Source organism: Schistocerca americana, chromosome 11, assembly GCF_021461395.2.
Source record: "Schistocerca americana isolate TAMUIC-IGC-003095 chromosome 11, iqSchAmer2.1, whole genome shotgun sequence".
Taxonomy (NCBI): domain Eukaryota; kingdom Metazoa; phylum Arthropoda; class Insecta; order Orthoptera; family Acrididae; genus Schistocerca; species Schistocerca americana.
The window spans coordinates 148,493,727-148,520,382 of NC_060129.1; the positions used below are offsets into that span (position 1 = coordinate 148,493,727).

Here is a 26,656-nt window from a genome sequence, read left to right on the forward strand (position 1 = left end):
CCTGTTTGTGTATACTGAAACTGAAAATGATTAATAGGATTTAGGAATTTTAATATTCTGGACGAGAGAGTTTTGATGTGTACCATAAATAGTGAGTTTTGATGTAACAATGGGAAGAAATCAATTATGTAAGGTTGCTGTTGGGCAGTATAGTCATGGATGGTGAACTTGTAAACATAGACAAATACCTTTTTTCTGGTGCACTGTGGATTGTAAAGATAATGGACAAAATGGAATTAAAGTTATGCATTACAGATTAATTTTCCACATAATAGCATGAAGGCAGCAACTTGGAAATGATGCAGAGGCATGTTTACTAATGGAAAATTTTATGAAGCACAATGCCAAAAACTAAGTTAATAGTCTAAAATGTCGATTTACCTCTTATTGTGGACTGATTTAATGTGGGAAAATATCAGAGCAGTGACAGTAAAGGAACATATTTGCTAAATGAATTGATTTCAATATTGAACACATTCTCCAAACTGAATTCCATATGCAAAACTACTATGGCTGTGCCCCACAGAAAATTATTATTGCACCATGCATATACAACAAAATGAAGCCTAACAAACAAATGCTTAATTTGGGAAGAGAAAATGCGATGCAGGAACCAGTTATGCCAGATTCACTTTTTTTTATATACCATAAGCACTGTCCCTAGCATGATAAATTGTTTCCTTGACTGGTATGCTTGCACAATCACCAGGCATCAATGTGCCTGATGGTCCTTTACAGACACCACCAAGACAATAGAAATTACGGCTTGTATGGAGGAAACAGACAGTTGCTTTTCCCTCAGTCTGCTTGCCAGTGGAAAATGAAAGGAAATGACTAATAGTGGTGGAACATACCCACTGCCATGCACCATGAAGTGTCTCGCATAGCATGTCTTCTGATGTAGGTTTTTCAGTCCTCTTCCTTATATTCCCCAATAGTTAGTTAGGTTTTATTCCTGTGAGAAGTTTATGAATAGTATCACACTTCATACCTTTAGCACCTTTGAAAATTTTTGGTTCAAACTGACAAATATCAATGATTCACTGAAAAGATGAATCATGTCCAATGTATTCTTCTGCAATCCATTAATCATAAGTTAATCGAAGGAGGAATATTTTTGAAATGACCTACACTCTCAGAGTTTACACTTATACAAAATGTTTAACATCCAGAAGGGTCACTGAAAACATGGTTAAACATATTGTTACAAATTCTGTTTGGATTCTACTCAGAACAATATGCAAGTAACAGTTGCTGATCCACATCAAGTGGAATAGCACAAGAGTACTGTAAAATTATTAATTGCACTTATGTTAAGAAAACTGAATCTGTGCCTGTCCCACGGTAATGCATGTCTTACATTAAGCAAATACACAAATACATTTTTATCACTCTACATGCAATGAATCAGAGGTGGGAGTGCTTACAGTATTCTCAGTTTCATCCACCTCCAAATTTAGTTCAGGATCCTCCTTGATAAAATCATTTGGCCAAGAAGTTCCTAAGTTATCTTCAAGACACTGAAAGAAAGAAAAAACTCACAGTTAAAACTGCTTGCACCCTTCTGTACTTATGACTTGGCTCCTAACATTCGTTTTTTATGAATATCATACAAATTTTCAGCGATTTGTATCATGTACACACACAACAATTTAAAAAATATAATTTATTGAGCAGGTATTCTGCCAACATGTATCACTGTAATTTCACACAGTGCCATACTGCACTAATTTTACATATAATCAGTCAGTACATAGTATACTTCATAGTGCTTGCTGACCCTTATCCTTCATTTGGTATGCTCACAGTTTGCCCATACCAAGAAGAAGAGGGAGTGTGCTACTCCCTGTGCATTAACATAGGACAGTAAAGGTGGTAAGCCCAAGAACTGCAATGAAATGAATACCCCCAGCTGCACACTGGCATTGATATAAGTGAACGGCGACAGGTGAAAATGTGTGCCCCATCCAGGACTCAAACCTGGGATGTCCTGCATAAATGGCAGATGCTCAATCCATCTGGGCCACCCACGACACAGAGGATAGTGTGACTGCAGGGACTTATCTCTGGCATGCCTACCATGAGACCCACATTTCCAACCTATTGTCCTGCGCTATAGTCTTAGTGCCCCTGCCCATTATACTCATTACATATATATGTATGGTATCTGTTCTTTTGTACCTGTCCGAAAGAACAGGTACCATTTTCATATACTTAAGAACTAAGACGAGCACTGTCACTTGAGACTCAAGTGGACATGGAATTGGATGGTGTTTGTTGCTTCTGTCTCAACTTATTTCGAAAGATTGTTTATGGACTTTTGAGTGAATGGTTAAGAGTTGAAGGCTGTGATTATAAGGAGGTGCTGAGAGTTATAGTTACTGGTATTTATAGAAGAAAACGAACAAAACATGTCCACGTTTTCTGATCCAGTGAACCGATATGGGTGAAGAGAAACTAAGGGTAAATATTTTGCACGTCTCCAAAAACTAAAGTAGAATTTAAAAATGGTTGACAGCAATTCCTGAGAAAGACAGTCTGACAGTTGTTTTTGTGTGTGATTCACATTTCAGTGAGGAACAACAAATCTTTATCACCAGTAAACAAGTTGAAATTTTAAGACAAGGGTGGTCTCTTAAAACCAGAGTGGCTCAGTGGTTCATTGTGTATTTCCCAGTTTACTGAAATATCTAACGAAAATATTACACAAAAGAAAATCGTCAGAGAAGCACTTGCTTAAGGGAAGCCGTTCAAAGAAGACAGTAAACAAGCTGCAGTTTCAATGTCTGCCAGTGCTTTTTCAGCTGAGGAAAATGTAGGGAGCTGATCAGTACTGGACGGAGTAGTAATCACATTACAACAATGTTGATGTGCCAGGAACTGGAAATTGTCAGATTACGTGATAAATTAAGGACAGCAAATGCCGAAATCAATCTCTTCCAAAAACAAGTCTCAGATGAAAACCATAAGATAGCTCAGACAAATGTCCTAGATCATTGTAAACTCAGTAAAAACAGAAAATCATATTTGTCACTATGTTAAAGAAATGCCAATTTAAAAACAGCAATAGAATGCATTATGTGATGTGACAATGAATTTATTCTGGATAGCATGCTCTTGAAAAATAGTAGCTCAAAGGATATAGACATTGTTTGAAGCACGCATTGTTGCAACAACCTTCTGAAACATCTCCAAAATCAAATGATCTCAAATGCTCATGTGAAATTAACAAAGAGCCCATAGAAAAATTAGGAATTATTTTCGGAAAGGACAAAATGAAAACAAAGATACGCTGATTTTGGTTGAAGTAAAGCACAAGGAAAGCTACATTTGAACAACACTTTGCTGAAAGTTTGTTTCGTCAATTTATGGGTATATACTTCAGACGATTGTAGTAATAACTTTGCCTTTCATTGCTCTGGTGTTCATACATGTTGCTCTGATTTATAACCGTATTCACCCTATTTTAGTGTACTCCAGTCACAATGCCACTCCTAGCAATGTCTAGCATAAATTGATTCAAGTAATTATCAAGCTAGAGCAAGCCAGAATGACACTTGTTTCATTCCCTTCTTATGGTACAGTACACAACTGAATAAAAAGGTCCAGCAGTGTCTAGGAATTACTGGCATAGAAAACAAAGTTCCTTGCTCAATATCAAATGCAGTTGATATGACACATTAACAATTACTATGGCAAGAGAGGATCCTATAGCATGATGTATGAGAAACCATGCATACAATGACTGACTGGCTGGATGGTACGGTACATATTAGACCACAATCTCTGTAACAATGTATGATTTAACAAATGGTCTCTAGCATGGAAATCATGCATTTCTGGACATAAGACCTTTTCTGTTTTGTATCCTCTCCTCAATCAATCCCTGTTTGTAAATGGTGGAGAAAACACCCTATATCAGGGCCGGCCAAACGCTGCACAGTGTGCAGACGTGCGGAAGTGCTGCACACTTGTGCACGTGTGCAACAGCGACATCTGTTATTAGACGTGTCCTAATTGAACGGCGGCAGCTCCACTTCCCTGTTTATGTGGTACAAGCAAGAGCACAACATACCCAGTCTCATTTACCCCTGGTAACCGTAACCTTAACAGATGTATTGAGAAATGGCAGGTACTGTGAAAAAGCAAAGGACAGGAGATCTATGTTCTCAGTTGTTTAGAAATGACTGGGAACTGCAATTCTTTTTTGTAGCCGTTGGTGAAAACTCAGTGTTTGCTATGCCGCCAAATAATAGGCGGCCAGCGTAAGTTTTCAATTGAAAGACACTACAATACATATCACAAAGACGAGTAGTGTACTCAACAGTGAAGAACGACAAGCAAAATTAAATGTCCTTAAGAAAATGGATGAGACACATCAACTCTATTATCATTTCTCATGACCAGTGATAAACGTGTTTGGATTTATTCCTTTGATACTTAAAAATGATTGTTTACTAACTGTGCATTAGTGCCTCATTCTGCTCCATGTTACATTAGTATCAGGGAAGTTGGTCATTAAACCGATTGTTCCAATGTATACTTACATTTAGGTTTTTTTTTTATGTGTGAAGGGCTACGCTCAGCTGAAGTCGATAAAACGTAACATTCATCGAATTGTCAGTTATTATGCAGAATTCAGACAGAGCTGATGAAAGATGTAGCAATAATGGTATTGACATTACAGGTGATCGAGAGGTCTGCGGTTATCATTCTGTTCGGAGCTCAGTGAGACAGAAATTATGTGGGTGTGACTGAGGGCACCGAGAATTAGTTATAGGAAACCTTGCATTAGTTTAATGTTATTTGAAATCATGAATAACATTCATTGCAAGTCACTAAGTGCTCTCTTTCTTAAATACTAGATCAAAAACATTACTCGTATCTACATGCCGTCAGTCAAGCTGCCTTAATAAAAACCCACGGTTGTTAACTGTATTACTTGTCTTACTGGGTTAAACTGTTAACATAAAAGTAGACGTCTCAATGAGTAGACTGTGACAGTATTTTAAATGTTTAATACGTGAAATACCTTCCCATGGTTGGCTTGCAAGCTGTGGAAAGAGCACTAGAATGCGCCAGTACAGAGTATCCCAGCAAGTGGATAAAGCGACATCTATGGATAGAAACATGCACTACATGAACGCTGACGGCTGCGGCATGCATGCTGTGACCCGGAAGTTGCACATGTGCAGGAGCACCGCACGCGTGCAGAATTTCTGGCCGGCCCTGCCCTATATAGTGGTGTTATGTTCAGATTATTAAATCAATGCTCACTGCATGTATTATGTGAGCTATAGTGTAAAGCACAAGCCTTAAAGCGGGGCTGAGAAGTACTTAGTTTGTAAATGTGACAGTGTTGGTGGGAAAGGGACTGGATTGGTAAATGTGTCATGTTGTTGCTGCCTACTGTTGAAAACATGTTGTAAAGCTGTGTAATTATGTTGCTGTCAGTGAATTAATGAATCATCAGAACGTTGATGTTATTTCTTGTAACATTATCACTATTTTTATAGTGTTATACTCACATAATATTTATATTGCCTGCCCTCATTCTTACTTTTCCAATTTTTATATGGGGCTGATCTGCAATTCCCACGAGAACTGATCATCTTTATTACAGAAAATAGTGATGCAGATGGTGGTTTCCATTCATTATACCAATGATGATAATGCATTCATGAGGCGGAAACAATTATGAACGAAGTATCTGGTTGATCTGCAACCAGTGCCCAGTGACTGAAATTTCTCACTTCCTGGAGATTAGAGATGTTTGTGAGAACTGAAAAAATTTTCCAATATTAAATATTTCTTATGACATTCTTAACACATACAATTGTTCTTCCCCTCATTTATGTGTTGTTAAAAATTCTTTTCAAATAACCAACTCTTTCTCCCTCTCTCACATTAATTAATGGTCTCACTGTGTTAAAAAGCCACAAAAGATTCCCATGCATATAGAACAAATCAGCATTTTCCTATCTCATAAGGTATCAAATACATTCCTCTGTAGTTCTCATGTTCATGTTATGCAGTGTTAAGGCAGAAAGAGTGTCACCTGTACTGGATCATGATGGCACAGTTTAATTATTGTACAAAAGCCAGGAATTCGAATTTGCTGCTTGCAGGTCATTTGTGATGCTGTTTATATTTTGTCACCCTATACTGGGAAACGCTGCATGAACGGTCAGTCACAGCTGGATAAGAATTCAAAGTCGTGCAGAGATTGTGAACTTGCTGTAAATGTTCCGAAAATATATATATATATTTATATAGTGTGTGTGTGTGGGGGGGGGGGGGGGGCGGAATTGAATTCCTAAGTGATTTAAACTGCTGAGGCCATCGGTCTGTTCACAAATGTAAAATTGCACTTTTATAGCACACTTTGGTTAACTGGTAAAATACTGGTAAAATGCAACCAGTCCACAAAGGAGATTGCTTATAAAACATTTGTTCAATCCATACTAGAAGCCTGCTCAGGTGTGTGGCACCTGCACCACATATGATTGTCACAGAATACTCAACATATACAAAGATGAGCAACACAAATTTTCACAATTGACAGTGTCGTGCAGATGCTAGGAAACAAGACACACAGATGCTTTAACATTGATGCAAACTATCCTATGAAATACTATTTACAGAGATTTAAGAACCAGCTGTAAGTGATGAATCTAGAAATATATATCATCCTATTACGTATCACTTCCCTGGGAGCATAAGGGCAAGACTTCACTAATTACAGCATGCACAGTCATTTTCACAACAATTTTCCTACACTCTGTATGTGAATGGAATGGAAGAAGCCCTACTTACTGGTGCAGTAGGAAGTACTATCTGCCTTGTAACTCTCAGCAGATTCCAGAGTATGGATTTTTATGAGGACATGGATGTAGATGCTGTTCACTCTTTTTCCATTTTCCCTTCCATTCACCTATAATAATACAACACATCTCCAGCTGAGTTAGAATCTACACTTTGAGTGTACTAAAAGGATGTCTGCTGTACTTGCAATCAGTAGACTGCACTTCCACCCTTCCACCTTACCCCCTCCCCCAACACACACACACACACACACACACACACACACACACACACACACACACAGCTACAGTTCCCTTCCCTTCAGAGTAGTGGAATGTGAAGAACTGCACTGCTAATTGTCAGTAACAGTTAGGAGATACAGATGAAAGTCTCATGCTGCCCCTTGAGACTACTTGTGTGTGTATGAATGGCCAGAGACTGATCTAGTACTGCTAAGATTATCTGGGCACATAAGTTACCAATTCCCTTTGTGTATGCCCTGATTTCTTTTATTTTATCATCATTTCTCCTGGTGTAGTTGGGTGTCAAAACATATTTTGGCATTCAGAGGAAAAAAGCTGGTGATTGAAATTTTGAGGAAAGAACTCAATACAAAGAGAAACACCTTTCTTCCCCTTACATCAACTCATAATGTACACATGACACTTTTCCCACTACTTTGCAATAATACAAAACAAGCTTTCCTTCTTTGAACTTTCTCGGTACCCTCCATTAATCCTATCTACTAAGGATCCCATACTGTACAGCAACCATCAAATCTGTATGATTTATCATGTAAACCAAAAGTGGAGTTCTAAAATTCTGGTGTGGGGGACCTCACACCTTCTATTGTTCAGTGTCAACTACCACTTTCCACAGACTTGATGGCAACAATCAGTACAGAGCTGTTTACTGCCAATTTTTTTTACTCAATGTGCTTATGTGTTTTATACAGGTAGTTGGTTATTAGTGTGTTTAACTGCCATTTCATTATGGGTAGAAATTGTTGCCTTGAAAGGAGAGTTGTAAAAATTTGCAAGTCCTACCTGGCGAGCATGTACGTTTGCCATAAGGTAACTGGCACAAATTTGTAGAATTTGTTTTTTTTATATATTTTGGAAATGTTAATGTTAATGTTAACTGTGAGTGTCTGTGTACATTCACATCTTAATTCTGCAAACCACTGTGATGTGCATGGCAGAGGTAACATCCCACTGGCTTCTTCCCCGTTGTATTCACACATGGACCACAGGAAGAATGACTGTTTAAATGTGTTCAAGAAATCTGCAGTAAATCTAATTTTGAGAAGACACATATGGAAGGTATACATATGGGACTTAAGCACCAGGTGGTTGTAATTAAAGAGCAGCTACTCGCACAGGTTCAGTGTGGACTTTGATGATCATATCAAAGCAAAACTTGGTAGCTGCATTAATGGGAACTGGTTTACACTGGAAAAAAATCAGTTCCGACTTTGCACACCCCAGTGCAAAATTTGACACTGTACACTGCTTGTCTGACACTATGACATAAATGCTATCATTTGACAAACCATAACTCGAGTGAACAGTGTGGCTATCAAGTGAGACTATGGGCTTTTAGTGAAGCAGTTTTCTGTGAAGAGCAGGAATTAAGAGTGCTGCACTGACACAGTAGGGTCTGAGCAGAGGACCAATGTCATTAAATGGTTTAAAAGAGATAAATTATAAAATTATAAAACATAAGTGAGCTTGGTGCAGCATCTGGAAGAAAGAGGCATCCTATCTGGATGGAGTTGATTGCTATAACTGACCAAGTTGCAAATGTCCCAGTTAGGGCTAGTGTTTGTGTTTTATCTTGAGAACTGTTCGTTCCACAGTGTGGCATGGAGTACCTGACTAACACTTTTATTGATCCTTTTATCATACTGGTATTTTTTTGTTTTTGCTTTGCTTTGACAGGGTCAGTTTGGCTGGACCACCAGAGTGCCAATCTTATGTGCTGCTGCAGATAAAATGAGTACACCATTTGTTTGCAAATTGTATTTACAAGCCTCAAACAGCAGCAACTTATTTTCTGTTATCTGTGTGGATACAGTTTACTTTCTAATTTCTTTCATGTCTGAATACTTACCAGGCACAGTCTAGCATCCTAATAACTGGATAGTGTGCAGTTTTTCCATCTTTGATATGAATAGGGGTTGACTGCTCTGTTCAGATTTGAGCCTAGTTCGTGACTTAGCAAACAGCTCCAGGTGGTGTTGGCTTTGGTCACACTGCTTGAGGCTGTTGCCAATTGGCATCATTATGGAAGACTAGATGTCTACTATGTCCCACACATCCCCCGATTGGTCCACTACTGTAGCCCTCCTTGGAACTGCCTGCACTGGAGGTGACCTGTCACCTGTGGTTGAGTGATAGGTACCTCCAGCAAAAGAATTTCTGAGGGGCTGTTCAGAGTTCCACCCCAGATAGTACAGCAAACAAATTCTGGGTGCTATTTGTGGCTTAGCCAGATGAAGGCACTCTTCTTCTCCAGAGCAAGTCTCTCAGCTCACAAGGTCTGGGCCTTCACACAGGGTGGATTTACTGGTAGTTGGGAGTACCAATATCAGGGAATATAGGTGCCAAGAAGGGGAAGGAATCCAGTGTGCAGTGTGCACATATCAGGAGGAATTTTTGAAGGGATTATCCTAGATTGGGAATGGGTGCTTCCAGGTACCATGAAGAACAAAGGGTGCTGCTTAGTGCAGGTAGTGGCTCATGTTGGAACTAAAAAGATGTATTGGATTGGAAGAGATTCTATGATTTTGATTGACTAGCTGTAGTGGCTAGTAGTAAAGACCAAGTCTTGGTTGTGAGATGAAGGCAGAGCTTGCCATCTGTAGCATCGTATACATAACCAACTGTGGTCCTTGGGTACAGAGGCCAGTGGATGGCTCAGATCAAGGGTCCAAATGGTTCTGCAACCACGTAGGCTGAAGATTCCTTGACTTGCAAATAGGGTGGTGGGTTTCTGGATTCTGCTTAATAGGTCAGGGGTCCACTATACACAGGAAGTGGCTACACAGGTAGTGGGACCTGTGTAAAGGGAACTGGGCAGTATTTTTTGGTTCCCATGGAAGGAACATATTCTTGCAAACTGCTAGTGGGAAAGCACAGATAGCCAGCTTATGCAACTGACTGTAGAACGATACACTGCCACCAACATAGATCCCAGAAGGCTTAAGAATACAGGATAAAAAAAATCAGGGCTCCTGTGGAAAAACCCTGTTTGCAGGGACCAAACAAAAACATGTAACACATAATGCAACACTGGGTTCACATCAATTATTTTTGCACTTTTCTTTCTGATATTGATTTGTATCCTGCAGGACTGTGGACAAAAACAGGAAATAAGGGAAAAGAAAGGTGTCAGTTTCCAGGTTACCCTAAAACTCACAAGGCTATATATCAGTCTGTCACAACATAGATTTAATCTCTGAGAGAAAGCTGTTGATAATAATGGAAGTGAGGCAGTGAAACACTCCTCTACACCCCTATACAAGAACCTCTTGGAAGCAGCAGGAGAACATGAAGTAGAACTATGCAGACAATACCACTCACCAAAACTGGGATTTGTATACCAGATAAAATTAATAAAATTTCAAAATTAAAGTTGCACATATGTTCTGTATACACACATGATTATATAACATTAACAGAATTGTCATGTGTCAAAAGCATGCTGTGAAGGAAAGGCCATCCACAAAATGATTAGTTTGTATGTTAATGGCATGAATGAGCTGGTTGACAGCTGTGCATTGTCTATGATTTAATATCTTCCCATTATCTGTCAACAAACTGATCCAGAGACATTACAAATATCTACTTTCTACCATAAACAAGTGCAGTACGTGGAGAACTGTTTGTAAAGTTTAGCTAATAAACCTATCTACTGGAGTTGACTTGAGGAACTATGTTATTAATGGGGGGCACATTAAAGCCATTTCAAAGTAACGAATGTACATATAAAGTACCCGCACTTACCATGTCTCCATGGCAAGGACTAAGGAACAACAGAAGCTCCTGGTTCCAATGAAGATGCTACAGGCCTATAAACTTTCTAGTGTTTTTGACCTTGCTGGTTTGTTTTCAGCCAAAAGGAAAGGGAGGGTACTGGCTGCAAGATTATTCCAGTTTGCCTTGTTAAGGGGCATGATGTGCTCAGCATTGTTAAGTGGACACCCAAACTAATCCAACCTGTATATTTGGGCCTGAAGAATGCCTCACTGCAATATCCAACCAAGCAGTGAGGGGTTGCTCTTCACTGGGAAATTCAGTGTCAGAAGAGAGACTCAGGCACACAGCAGCCTTGTGTAGTGATACACACCACTATTAAGAAATGTGGTGATACATGCCACCATAGAGAAGTGATGCATATCCCTACATCATTTTTCCAACAAATGCTACTTGCAACTACGAAGCTATTTATGTAATAAGATTACAGAAACAAAATAATGTGTTGAGTGTAAAAGTACAGGGCATAAGAGGCATGTCAATATCTTGTGTTTGCCAAGGTTCCATCCGAGATGTGGTGTTCCAATGGTGAGTTTGGGTAATATAGACTACAACTGCTGGGATTTCAGATCCACCTGTTATGCAAACAACTTGTTTATAAATGCCCAGATATGTTTCAGCACTTTTCTGCCTTCATCAGTGGGTACTTTTATTTAGCTACATGTTTCAAGTAATAATGATCCTAACAAAATTAGATCTAATAGTGTGTCTTTTCACTATTACCTAATTTTTCTATATTTCTGGGTTATGTATGATCCTCGATATTTTTCTACATACAGATAGATTGTCATTTGCAACTGAATTATGTTCCTATGAGTTTGGTTGACTAATCAGCAAATCTCTACCTATGAAGCAATTTTGTTGCACCACAAAATTTCATGTCCATTTTGTAGAACTACACTCACAAGCTCTACTTCTATACTTTAGCTCTCCTCTGCCTGTGCCACGGTGAAGGCTCCAATAAGAATATTTTTTTATTTTATGATGATCTCAGCTCCATATTTTCTGACCTGTGTTACTCAGTGGAAGATGATAGGGTACCTCTGCAAAGGCCATGAGGGCACTATGGTCAAGAGGAAACGAAACACGTAGCAGGCTACATGCTGAATGAATTTTTAGGTTATAAAACCACCGCTGAAGACAATAAGTAGATAAATGCAGATCTAAGTGTGGGTCACCTAATTTTGGAACTGAGGAAAATACATGTCAAGTGTCACAAAATCTAATGAAACCCAAGTAAAAGTAAAGCTTTCAACTACCTGGAGGTAGTTATTAACACCTTAGTGCTCTATTAGGCATTGTCTTACTGGATGTGGTAAGCCACTGGCTTCCCCCAACTTCTGAACTCACTGACACAGTAAGTTACATGAGGACCTCGAGCTTCACACTGGAATGGAAACTCGTTTTCCACACATACAATTTGCATGTGAGAAAGTTACAGGTGATGCTTGGGACTGAACCCAAACACTTGAATTTGTAGCCTCACTCCCATTCAATATGCAATCCTCTTACTCTTAGGAAAGAGTGTAAGCATTCAAGACAAGATCCGGAGTTTCATTGACTAACAGTGGGATTGTACACACAACACTGGAAGAAAAACTAGAAATAATTAGCTACAAAATCTGATATTCCATACAGAGGACCCACTAGAAAGATGCACCACAGAGCACAGGTATAATACATTTATCATCATGAAAAATCAGTACTGTACAATGAAGTAAATATGCATTTATCTCATTGCATGTTACTGAAATTTGAAATCTGCATGCAGGTAAGTATCAAATACGAGGAAAAAATAATTTTAAAGTATCAAATGTGATGTGGAAAAAATAATTGTTTAGAAAACCAACACAAAAGGAAAATATTTATTCTGTTAGCACTAGGCATGCCAAAAATAATAAATTCTCTAAATACAGAGATTGGAATATGAGCACTGGACTACTGAAGGATCACAGGTTGCTACTGTTAAAAAGAAATTCTGAAAAATAGGAACATACTTCTCCCTAACAAACTTGGTAAAGTGATCAGACATGACATAACAGCCAACAGCATGGGGAATGTTGTGGAAGACAATGAGGACCAGCAAATGTTAACATTACATAGTTACATGACAGCAAGTACCTGTACAGCAAAGCCAAATGAAACTAAATCCCCCGAATCCCCATGGCCAACCAAAAGTTGAACATATGAGAACCATCAAGACAGCTTATATAAGAAGCCTTCCATTAATTTCTAAGCAAGATCAAATCTTGCAAAACATGAAACAAAAAACGAAAACCCCAGAACTTCTGAACAAAAATTTTAGAAAAGGGATCAAAGACATCTCTACAAATGATAGTTGACGATGATGCACTTGGTAGCAAAACAGAAGACAGTAACAGAAAAGACAATTACAATGCTTTGCCTTACGAAGTTTCTCCACTATAGAACATAAAAATGCATTTCAAATTTTTTACTACAGCATAGATACTAAAACGACAGATACATAATTGACTAAGGCGGGGACAAGAGGGAGAAGGAAAAACGTAACTCATTCTACACAGTAGACCACTAGACCTGAAGGGGCAGCCAACAAATTAAACAAAACAAGTGGATGTTGCAGAACCACCTCTGGCAATGGAACTGTTACTTTATGGAACAAGGGCTTTTCAAGGGAATAGAAAAATGCACAGGTCATTTCAGATTGTAAGAGGAGGCACAGGAAACATGTTTGGGGCTAAAGACCTAAACAGTAGGTAATTTTGTTCTCCTATATGATTTTGTAAAGAAAATAGTTCCTCTGCAAGAATTAAAATGGATCCTACAGTCATTGCTCTATTCACACACAGTTCGCTGCAATTGTGAATACCAGAAGATTTAAGCTAATCAGTAACATTCACATAGCAATCTAATGACTGCCTAATATTAGAGAATCATCTATGTAACAACAGATGTAAAAATTTATTTGGGCTGCACTGATGAGTTAAACCTGGATTTCTTACATTTTATGGGCTGTCACCTTAAGCATTATGGACACATCCCTGTGACAGTAAGAACTTGACTGAAAAGGGGATCTTGCAGATCATCCTCTTTAATTTCTTTCAGATTTACATCTGGAACATCAATTTCCTAAACCAGCACTATGCAGTTACCAAACAACTAAAATAATTTTACTTTAAGATCAGAAGATTTCTGAGTGCTGTCTACCACAAAATATTTTCTATTTATTAACACAACTGCTGATAATTTAGAGTATAGCACAAAAGTGCCTTAATGAGAATCTTCCTGGTTCAAATCTCCTAGTAGGAACTACTACTTTTTAAAAACTTCCAAAACTACAAAAAACTGCAAATTTAACAAATACTGAATTTTAATGGTTTGGTGAAAATTACCTATTTTTTCATCATTTGACATATTAAAAGAAATATTTTGATGAATTTATGTTAGATTTCTTTATTTTCCATTTGATGCTCTTCATTTTTGTACCAAAATGTAATTTCTCAACAGAACTTGCATTTTTTATGTAACTTTTAATTAAAAATAAGTATTAAAAAGTATGATTCAGCGTGAATTAAAGTTACCATTCGTTTTACATATGGAATGTAAATAAAACTAAAAGAACTGGTAGCACTTAGTGTGATCTGAACCACCAATTTCATGATTATTATACTATTGTCCTATGCATTCAGCTATAGACAACTACAAATAAATTTTTTATACTTACCAGCACTCACAAATCACCCAATTGCCATATGCATTCCTTGTTTCTACTTTTACGGAGAACAGTGTCATACTGCTTCACAAAATATTTGGCTGGTCACTGACCTTCAAATCCTGAACCTAAGATGAAAATCTATGAGGACACGCAAGTGACATCCCCTTGGCAGCCCTGGAGGCATGCTTGGTTAGGGTAGTTGTTGAAGTAACTGATCCTGAAACTAGGAGTTACAGCCTCAAATCGGAGACATAGCAACAGTTTTCATCTGTTAGTTTGTATGGGTACCAATGCAGTCTCACAGAATTGTTGTATTCATACAGATAATGAAGTAATTCTACAGATATACATGCTAAAACTAGTTCTCCTGCTTAAAGACAGCACTTTAAACATCAGTGCACAGGCCCCACCCGAAATGAACCATGGACACTGCTGACGCAGGGTTGCTTGCATGTCAACGATACTGAAAACAGTGTTAGGTGCAAACACAGGTAAGTATTATCTGAGGAGAAATCAAGCTAACACATGGTTCCTCAAGAGGGGGCAAAATCCTTTTCAGCAGTTGCTAGAGCAATGGTCTGGATGATCAACTGACCTGGCCTTGTAACATTAACCAGATTCCTGTGCCAATACTGCAAATTGCTGAAAGCAAAGGGTAACTGTAGTTGTGTGTGTTTCTTCTGAAGAGCATGCAGCTCTATTGCACAAAATTATCTTAGGCAAAATATTCGTAAAAAAAATCCCCCTTTCAGATCTCCAGGCAGAGACTACTCAGAAGAATGTAATCAGGAAAAGCTGGCCAGGCAGTCTATATGTCTGTGTGTGGAGTATTACATACCTTAGTAAGGTAGGCATGTATCACTAGGGATAAGATAGATACTGCCTACAGGAAAATTAAAGAGACCTTTAGAGAAAAGAGAAGCACTTGAATGAATATCAAGAGCTCAGATGGAAAACCAATTCTAAGCAAAGGAGAGAAAGTAGAAAGGTGGAAGGATTATATAGAGGATGTATAAAAGGGCGATGCACTGGAGGGCAATATATGGAAATTGAACAGAATGTAGATGAAGATGAAATGATACTGTGTGACAAGTTTGACAAAGCAGCGAAAGACCCGAGTCTACACAAGGCCCTTGAAGTATACAACATTCTATTAGAAATACTGATAGCCTTCGAAGAGCCAGCCCTGACGGAACTACCATGTGGTGAGTAGGATGTAGGAGATAGGCAAAATACCCTGACTTCAAGAAGAATATAATAATTCCAATCGCAAAGAACAAAGGTGTTGACAGACATGAAAATTACCAAACTATCAGTTTAATAAGTCGTGGCTGGAAAATACTAACACCAATTCATTACAGATGAATGGAAAAACTGGTAGAAGCTGACCTTGGGATAAATCATGGATTCCACAGAAATTTTTGAAAACATGAGGCAATACCGACCCTACAACTTATCTCAGAACACAGATTAAGGAAAGGTAAACCTACATTTCTAGCATTTGTAGACTTAGAGGAACCTTTTGACAATGTTGACTCGTATACTCTCTTCCAAATTCTGAAGGTGGCAGGGGTCAAATACAGGGAACAAAAGGCTATTTACAATTTGTACAAAAACCAGATGGCAGTTATGAGTCGAAGGGCATGAAAGGGAAGCAGTGGTCGGGAAGGGAGGGAGACAGGGTTGTAGCCTATCCCTGATGCTATTGAATCTGTATATTCAGCAAGCATTGAAGAAAAAAGAAAAATTTGGAGCAGAAATTAAATTCCAAAAGTTTCATATCAGCGCACACTCCGCTGCAGAGTGAAAATCTCATTCTGGAAACATCCCCCAGGCTGTGGCTAAGCCATGTCTCCGCAATATCCTTTCTTTCAGGAGTGCTAGTTCTGCAAGGTTCGCAGGAGAGCTTCTGTAAAGTTTGGAAGGTAGGAGACGAGGTACTGGCAGAAGTAAAGCTGTGAGTACCGGGCGTGAGTCTTGCTTCGGTAGCTCAGTTGGTAGAGCACTTGCCCGCGAAAGGCAGAGGTCCCGAGTTCGAGTCTCGGTCGGGCACACAGTTTTAATCTGCCAGGAAGTTTCATAAGAGCGCACACACTGCTGCATAGTGAAAATCTCATTCTGGAAAGAAAATTGTGTTTACAGTTTTTGCAGATTTACTAAAATGCTTTTGAGAATGTGGAATTGGAATTTGGACAGCAGCAGAATAAATAGACAGGAAGCAAAAGTTTGGTTGCAACTTTCACAGAAACCAGACTCCAGTTGTAAGAGTTTCTAAAAGAAATGAAAGGGAAGCATTGAGTAGGAAATGAGACAGGCTTGTACCCTACATCTGACATGCACTCTGTACGAGGAAGACATGAAGGAAACCTGGAAGAAATTTATGAAGGAAAGGAAACTGTTTACCAACAACAATGTAATTCTATCAAACAAAACAGGCATCTTGAAATTGTCAATGAAGCAATGTGTGGGAGGTAAAAATTGGAAGAGTAAAATGGGATAGTATCACTAGAAGAGATTGTATGACAAACATCAATAAAAGCAATGGAATCTAGCTATCGGGCAATGTTGAGTTCCGACTAGAAAATGAGACCCTAAATGTAGTAGACAAAGTTTGCTATTTGGGCATCAAAATAACTGACAATGGCCGAAGTAAGAAAGAAAGTGCAGACTAGCAATATCAAGGAACATATGGCTAATAAAGAGGCCTGTTCATATCTAATGTAAATTTAAGTCTTAGGAAGTATTTTCTGAAGTTATTTGTAGTGCAGCCTTATATGGAAGTCAAATATAAATGATAGGCAATTCAGAGAAGATGAGAATGAAAGCATCTGAAATGTGCTACAGAAGAATGCTGAAGATTTGATGGGTAGGCGAAACAAATGAGGGAGGAACATAGGGACCAATTTCACTAACACAAGGGACCTGTTAATAGCACTAATTCTGAGTCAAGTTGGTAATAGAGGGATATGTGAGGGTAAAAAGTGTAAAGGGAGACTATGACATGAAGACAAGAAGCAAGTTCAGATGGATGTAGTAAGTGACAGTCAGAGATTTATGGGTTTATGGAGGGTAGACTATCATGGGCAAGTACATCAAGCCAATCTATATTATATTCACCAAAACTGAGCCACAACATTAACACTGCTTAATTTCATACGGTCTCACAAATTCTAGAATTACCTGTTGGTCCAATTGCTCATCCCATTCTTCTTTTACTTTCATGATCGATGTGTGTAACTGTACCTGTGGTGAACAGTAAAAAAAACAGCAAGGAGTTTAAGAAGTCAATTTTACATATATTACAAAAAAGTATCACATATTTTAAGTCTGACACTTCTACAGAATAAATGGCTCCTTCTTTTCAGAAAGTGGCCTTCTCAATGACAGTCAGTAAGGTGCATTTCAATGGTAGTGATCTAAAAGTTATATGAATGATCAGTGACAACATATTTGAAAATTTATTTGCATCTTGCACTTCATTTTCCTATACTGCTATTTTCAATCGTATTTCCTACTCCCATAATCATTATTTACTTATCATTAACTATTTTATAAGAAATGTGCTTCATCATATAAAAAAACAGTAGTGTAGTGAAATCAGTGGGTACAACTAGAATCTTTAATACTGCATTCAACAATACCCACATCACACAACTAATTGTAACGTGGATTTTGAGGCCATTCACTTCGTGAGTTTCCTGTTCTTGCTAGCCTATGACTTGGGATGTGGATGTTTGTATTATTTACAGTATCTTGCTCATGAACTGCTTTCTGTCAACCCATTCTTTAACATTCTTCCAGATGCCAACAGCAGAGTCATAAAGATATCAAAAACTGTTAGTATTCTAAGCCTGGCAAACAAGATACAGACAGCACTATATGTTCCACCTAGCCTTTCACGCGGACTTTTTTTTAATGTTAGTGATATCAGGGCAATAAACATGTATCTGGCAAAGGAACCAAAATATGACATACAGAGAGTGTTACAACCAAACACTCCTCCCAGTTTACACATGAGGTAGAACAATCTTGAGGACTTTTCTTGCAGATTTGGTTGGTGTGTTTTTCCCAGTTCACTGTCCAATCAACATGAAATTTGGCACATTTACTTTCTATACTGACTCTCAGACAGGTACAATGAAGGAGTGTTAAAAACTTGAGCTTCTGGACAAAGCCCTTCTGAAATAGAAAACACATTCAAAGGAACACACACATGGCCACTGTCTCCAGGAACTGGGACATGACCATCTACTTTTGGCCTGAGCAACAATATGTTAGGGTGGGTTGTGAGGTATGAGGAGGCACAGGGTAGGGAGACAGGATAGCAGTGTAAAGGGGGGAGGAAGGGTGAGGGCAAGATAATGTGTTCTATGTGATAGCATGCAAGGATGTGGCAGAGACAGTATGGGTTGCTAAAGGCAGTTTTGGGAAGCTGTACTGTGGGAGGGGAAGGGGAGGAGAGAAATTGAGAAGGGGAAAATAGTACTTTCACTGGGAGGAAAGAAGTGAGAGTGTGTGTGTGTGTGTGTGTGTGTGTGTGTGTGTGTGTGTGTGTTTTGCTAAAGTGAGAGCAGTGAAATGGATATGGGTATGGGTAGAGGACATGGACTAGCATGGGTTGAGTCTAGAAGGGTTACAGAAAATAATATGTTGTGGTAGAAGGTAGAATCCAGATAGTGCCAGCTGTGAAGCAGTCACTGAATGTAAGCACATCATGCTGGGGGCACTTTCAGCAAGTGGGTGGTCCAGCTCTCTTGGCAACACTTTGGCAGTGGTCACTTCTGCAGACGGAGCATGTTAGTTGTCATGCCTATGTAGGGAACAGCACAGTGGTTGCCGGCTGGTAGTTGCCAATCACAAGGTTGCTTTCACAGGTAGCCCTGTGTTTGTGTTGGAGACATCTGACAGGGCTGGAGGAAACATGCATGTCCTGCATGTAGTTCTGTTTCAGGGATATGAGACATTAGGCAAGAGGTTGGAAGCAGGGCTGGAGTGACAGGGTAAATCCTGGCAGAGAATGTGATTCAGTTGCTTCAGTCATGGGTGGTATTGATTTTCAAAGGGAGTGCTCCTTTATGGGTATGTAGGAAATGGGGGTCGACCAAAGCATCCAATCCCACCTGTCGGCTTTGAGCTGTGATGTAAGGCTGTTGTGGTGTGTGACATCGTGGTGCGGAATTTAGTTTGCGAGAGTTGCATGTTTGTAGGTGTTTTGATGTGATCAATGGTGCTCTCTGGCGGTGTCTTTATGGGTAATGTGTTATGTAGCATATGGGGTTCATTTGCGTGGTAGTGTTGCTCGTGTGTGGTATTTGTAGTGACTGTGCTTCAAGCAGAATATTTTTCAGGGAGTTAACAATTTTGGTTTTATGTCGACATTATTTTTTGTTCGTCGTGTGAATTTTGGTGAACTGCTTTTTTTATGTCCTTGGTAGGTATGGATGACTGACACGGTCAACAGTTTTTGGTTGTCTGCGATGATGGGGGACAGTGTGTTTCCTCTAATAAAATTTCTTCTACTATTCGATTTTTGGATGAGGTTGTGAAGTGTTCAGTGTGTCGCGAAGAAATGCAGCTTACTAAAGTTCTGGCGTCTCAGACCAGGGACGGCTCTATGTGGAGATGTCTTATGAATAACAGGTCAAGGGAAGCGTTTGATTTCAATTTGTGGAATCGGGAGCTACTGTTGAGCTATGTACATCAAGGGATGTATCTGATTCCAGAGTATATTGTGTTTAGTGGAATTTGAGGAGTTTCGTGTTGTCAGTTTTTTCGCCATTTTGTGTGGTTTAGTATGGTGGTGTGTGTCTAAATTTGTTTCTATTTACTTTGTCTCACCCCAAAAATCCCCAGTTTCCCATGTTTGTCCCGTTAGTTTCATTAGGTTTTTTGTGGAACGCGTGTGTTAGTTTTTAATTGTATTTTCATGTTAGTTGTCATGTTTACGTAATGACATCATAGGCGCCATATTAGAGTCATAGTGTATGGCAGTTTCCCCCATATTTGTGACGTCATGGGTCGAAGCAGATGGGTGGAATCTGACGCTTATGTGTTTGTGACTGACAAGACAAGTCACGAGAGATGCGTTTCTGGGAAAAGGTTCGAAAGGAAATTTAGGCTGTGCTGGCCTCAGTGTGATCCTTAGCATATTCCTTCAAACCACCTTGCTTCCCAATATTCTTAGCTGGTCGAGTCTCCTTATATTTCCTTTCCCCATAACACTCTGCATCAGAAAAATATCAACCTTGAACACCTACAAATTCTTTCATCACCACCAGTACCAGCACCAATAGTGGTAGCAACTTCAGTAGTGGAAGTACTGCCAGTATTAACTTTTAGTTCATAGTATTATTCACTGACACTGCTACTTCAGACACCCAAATCATTGTAATACTATCTGTCATTAAAACTTAGGTTCATAAAAATATGATAGAAAAAGGGTACTGTATTTGTAAAACCGTGTTCCAGTTTAATATAGGGCCTGATGGACCTAATCAGATCAAACAAGCAAACCAATAAGATCACAAAAATGTCATCAACAAATCTTGACCGGGTGAAGGGTTTGTGATTCTGGGTGTTTAGTAAGGAATTCTCAAGGTGGCCTATGAATAAATTAGCAGAATATGATGCCATACAAATGCCCTTTGATGTACTGCACACTTGTTTGTAGGCATTTGTAGGTAATGCCTACAATAGAGAAGTAATTGTGACTGAGAATGTAGTTCAACATGGCGATCAGGAAGGGGCTGTAGGTTAGGAGACAGACAGACACTGGGAAAGGTACTGTTGAGTGACTAAGCAATGGGTCTTGGGGGATGTAATCATAGAGGGTGATAGCGCTGACGATGAGCAGTGTGCGGAGTGGTAAAGGAACAGTAACAGTGGATATTCCATAAAGGAAATGACTGATGTCTTTTGTGGTAGGGTAGGTTGTAACGGGCTGAAGATGGTGTCCCATAAGAGCAGAGATTCTATCTTTGTGAGCACATTAAAAAATGCATGCACATAACAAGCTTCTCTAAATTGTGCAAATGGAAGCTCTTCCAACAACATATCACTCATCCGCATAACCCCCCCCCCCCAGCCTCAACGTTCACTAGTCTGTATGATTGACCCCACCTATTCCCTACCCCACTCTCATTCTAGCACTGGGCACTGCACACACCTACCCCACAACTCCTCCTCCCCCCCCCCCATGCCCCATACAGCATCCCAACACTGCACCTAGCAGCCCCATTCTGTCCCCCCCCCCCTCATGTCCTTTACCAATCCCACAGGCTGCACACCATCTGCTATCCCTCACTTCCCACCCCACAGCATTTTACGCCATCACTAACTCCAACAGATTTCTGCTTGCATTAGATATGTCCTTGCCCTAGTGTTCTGTACTTCATATAAATGAGTTTGTCCAAAAGCTTAAATATTTAGCAGTCAATTCATTCTATCTACCTGCAACCAAAGCCCTTCTCAAATGTGTTGAGTAGGAATGTATCCTTTGTATATCATTATTCTATCCTGACATTTTCCATGTTTGATTTTACTTTCTCTGTTCTTTGGAAAACATAACAGAGGCAACCAAGTTTAGCTTGTCACCATTGGACCAGTTCAGATAAGTCACATTGAAAGCTTGAACAGCAATTGCTCAGTTACATAGCTTTGAGCAAGTGGACAAACAGATACATTTACAATACAGATGTAACACATGACATGAAGGTGGAATGTAGTCCTCACTTCTGCAGTTGTTCCAAAAAGAAGTGATAAGAGAAGATTGTAACACCAAACACATGTGTGCTAAATCTGCTACTATTTGCCTTTACCAACATTTTGAGATCAATGGAAGACCTACAATACCACTAGAAGTATGAAGATCCTGAATATGAGCAAGACACTAGACACACCAACTTCATAGAAAGAAAGGTAAGTGGGGTGACCGGGGGGGGGGGGGGGGGGTGAGGAAGGTCCTACTTGACGCAGACTGGCAGTTGACGCTAACAAAAGCCTGTCAAGGCTACTTTTATAACATGACATTGTCTAGCATCGGTATACATTTGTGTTTTCACTGCTTGTAGAGAAACTCTCAAGATGAATAATGCAGAGCAAAAGACATCTTTACAGTGTCACATGAGTGTTTTGGTCTAGCAACAAAAAACTAATTACAGCACTTTGATGAAGAAAGAAATTAAGGATATATTTTCAAAACAAGCTCAATGAGGAGAGAATTCTCTGTAAAATGTTGATGGCCACACACTGGAACTTAAAAATCCTATTCTCAGAAATACTGAATCAAGAAGTGAGCTCTAACAGTAACTTTAGCATGTTTTCATTTGCCAGAAGCTGGAAGTGACATTCTGCTATTATCACTTCCTGTATGAGCATCAAACCCATAGGCATATGTTGTGTGTTACAGATGTGTCATATTTGAGCCCACACAGTTTAACTCCGTGATAATATTAACATTGAAGTAATTTATGTGATACCAAATATTTAGAGTGGTAATGTGAAGATCTACTGGTTAAAGAGCATTGCAAACATTCCGTAGTTAAAACTGTAACACTCCTTTATTCTTATAGTATCAGCATTACTACCATTTCCTTCTGAGGGTTGTAAATTATGCTACCAACTACACTTTCATTTAATAGTATTTAAGCTCCTCAAAGGATTTCAATAACAATTTTTGGTCTCCTAGCAATCCCCTGTATTTAATAGATTCTGAATACCTACCGACAAAACAAAAACAGAACAAGAATGGTAATATTGCTAACAAGAACTCTGAGGGTATAAAACCAAAAAGTTGAGCAATAGCAAAAATAATACACCAGGAAAAATATATTGTAGGTCATGAGTTTAGATTTCTCCATCAGGCACCATGACAAATAGACTGCCAAATATTGTTTTTGCAGTAAATCCACATATGTATCAATCTTGTCTGAGAAAGAAACTCTGGTCAACTTAAAAATTGACCACAATTATGGCATCTGATCAATTCGGCCAGCAAGCCATACAACTGATCTAAAGTAGTAGCTAAACCATCTGCCCTCTAGCAAGTAAAGTCCTACACATATTTAACTTTATCGTGTCCATTAATAATACCACTTTCTAAAAAAAAGGAACAACTCTAGACATTTACAACATACCAAATTAAATCTCGAAGTAGAAAATTAATTTGTAACAAGTGATTGCTAACACCACAATAATTCAAAAACATATGACAATATCCTACTAGACAACAAACCTGTAATCATTAACTACTGGCATGCCAACATCACACTAACAATAAGCTACAGAAATTTTGAAACAAATTAAATATTGGAAAGCACCAATCCATTGCCAATATGTTGCACAGCGAAAAGTTACAACTTCATTTGGTCAAGAATCAAAACCAACTGCCAGTACCAAATTTTTCATCTGACAAGGAGCAGGACATGTGATCTGCGTGTTTACACACCACACTGCAGAGAGAAATTAAAGAAACAATGGTAAAAAATACAAGAAGCTATTTACCAAGGAGCCTGGTTCAGCATATACTTCATTCTTCTCTTTTTTCAGCCAACTAGTTCCCTTGCAGTCCATGATTGCCCTCCTAAGCCACTGAAAAACAAGAAAGCAGAAGTGATATTGTTCACATAGTAACTATTCGACATAGTATTTTCTGGCTGCAGCAAATGATCCATCGCATATGAAAAATTTAGAAATAGCTGAGGAACAAAGAACCTAATAAAAAACTGATTTACAACTTGCTGGTTATAAGGACTCTGCAGCCTCACTGTCATTAATGGAAAACAAAATTCAATTTGAGAGAAAACAAAACCACACACAATGGATCGAAGCATGTCAATCAATCCTGCAAATTCCTTAATACGCAGAACAATTTAAGAGATTTATAATTATGTCCTCAGCAATGTATGCAAGGACAGAAAAGAATTATTTCTCAATCATACTTGCTGCACTTTCAATCAATCTATAAACACACATTTGCTCATGGTATTTAGAAAAGCACAACATGAAAATCCACCTATACAGACAGAACTTTCTTTTTTACAGTCCATTTAGTATGTATTTTTAACAACTGCTTCCGGAAATACGGAAGCGTCCGATCCCACCCGTCTACTTTGACCCATGACGTCACAAATATGGCGGAAACAAAAACACACACACTTTCCACAAGAAGCCTATTGACACTAACGGGACAAGCACGGAAAATGGGGTGTTTTGGGTGGGGCAAACTAAATATAGACAAATTTAGACGCCTTGCGTAGCTACGACGTGTAAGTGAAGACAGCCATGCATGAATACCCATCCACCTCCCCAAGGGTCGTAACCCCTGCAACCCATAGAAAATAAAGATGCTTCAGAAGCTGATTCTAGTGTTTTTTGTCTTAAAAAAAATCTCACGGGATAGAACGAACAGATCAGAAAGATAAATATAATAAACTAAAACAGAAATTGGAGGAAACAGATAATCAAAGTAATTAATAAGTGTTTTTAAATTTAAAAAAATCTCACGAGATAGAACGACCAGATCAGAAAAGTAAATAAAACAAGATAAAACAGAACTGCAGACAGCCACACTCAAACCAAACTCCGCGCCGTCATGACGTCACACACAACACCCTTACGTCACGGGTCAAAGCCGACGCGTGGGATCGGACGCTTCTGTCGACCCCTGCTTCCTTATAGAGTCATATTCTACGTTATCAACCCAGTATAGAGCAACGCTGGAATCTTTACCCAGTCACTAAAACACACACACACTGCTGCCTCCGCGTTGCATAGAAAAATAAATCATTCTTGACTGTCAAGATTTAACACCGATTAAATTTGTCTAACAAGACTTAGCAAAATTACTTTCTCATAAGAGTACCCATGACAATGTTCTGTGATGCTTTTGTCGGTGGCAATTACACATACCCTTTAGGCCTTACAGAGTCAATTACATTTCCCATATCCTTCCACAGATTTAAACGTGTACATCACTACAAACAGCAGTTAACACTATTTACTAAACTATGGACCACGTAGGCACATCGACAATCCATGGAAAACAACACAATGAATTCTCTCTACAGCATTCTCTTTCATCCCAACATTAAAAATCTCTGATACTCTGTATTAACGTGTGCTAACAAATCTGATGTATCGGCGGTACAACTGTTTGCGCTACAACCCGGGCGAACTACAGATCAGATTACAGTAAACTCTTACTGTTCCTAGTCGTTCCTTTACAAATATTGTTAGCGAACGTCGCATGCACAACGCAAATCAATATAACGATATGAATGCAGAGGGTGTGTGAAATTCACGAGGGCCTTTTTTCGTCAATCAAAGTATTTTACATGGACCTTCACTTTCTCTACCACAGCATACAGACACTTTTCCGGTAGTTACAGAAAACACAAACTTTCAGGCGGTTCTTTTGCTAAATCACGGGAAACATTTAGCAATTTTACCGGACAGGACGAAAACAGCAAGCACAACACATACACACACGTCGATCTGGTCTTTTACGTAATTGACGAACAGCACAGGTACGTAATGTGCACTAATATGTTTGTCTAGGCACTAGTCACCTCCTGCTCGCAATGCGGAAACACAAGCTCACTGAAAATAACAAGTGCTTTGTTCTGATACACATAACCTGAAATAATTACTTATGAAATTCTAAGGCTATCTCAAACCATAACTAGAGGTGCCGAAGTTGATACAACAATTATTGCGGAACAAACTTATGGATCTAATGTGCCCAATAAACGACACGAAACCAATATAATAATTATACGAGCAGTTACTATAGCATCATTACAAGGCATTGGCAAACTACTTCATTCGAGGCAGTTAGCTGTAATAATAACAAAAATTAAGCACTGACTTAGTACCAGACTCAATATGCGCCTTTTTTTTGTTTCCTGCCCCTCTCACCAAAGCACTTACATATTAGACGGACAATGCAACGCAATTCCCTACAAAAGCATGATACGAACTGCTAAACTCTACCGCCATCTGCTACTGTGGTCAAAGTTAGTAAATGCGGAAGAAAGAACCTATCACGGAAGTCGTTCTAACATTCTTGGAATCAGAGCTGCATATCTGCCACGTAGAGAAATGAAAGTCGTTTGTTGGTTAA

General features: G+C 39.0%; 1 long non-coding RNA gene across 1 annotated transcript; it reads right to left on the bottom strand.

Moving 5' to 3' along the window:
- Positions 1 to 1,425: 1,425 nt before the first annotated feature.
- LOC124553853 lies at positions 1,426 to 26,531 on the bottom strand. The gene is made up of 4 exons (XR_006968151.1): positions 26,464 to 26,531; positions 24,037 to 24,123; positions 17,716 to 17,778; positions 1,426 to 1,520 (listed from the first exon to the last, which is right to left on the bottom strand). It is a non-coding gene; the product is annotated as an uncharacterized LOC124553853 (long non-coding RNA).
- Between the last annotated feature and the right edge of the window lie 125 nt (positions 26,532 to 26,656).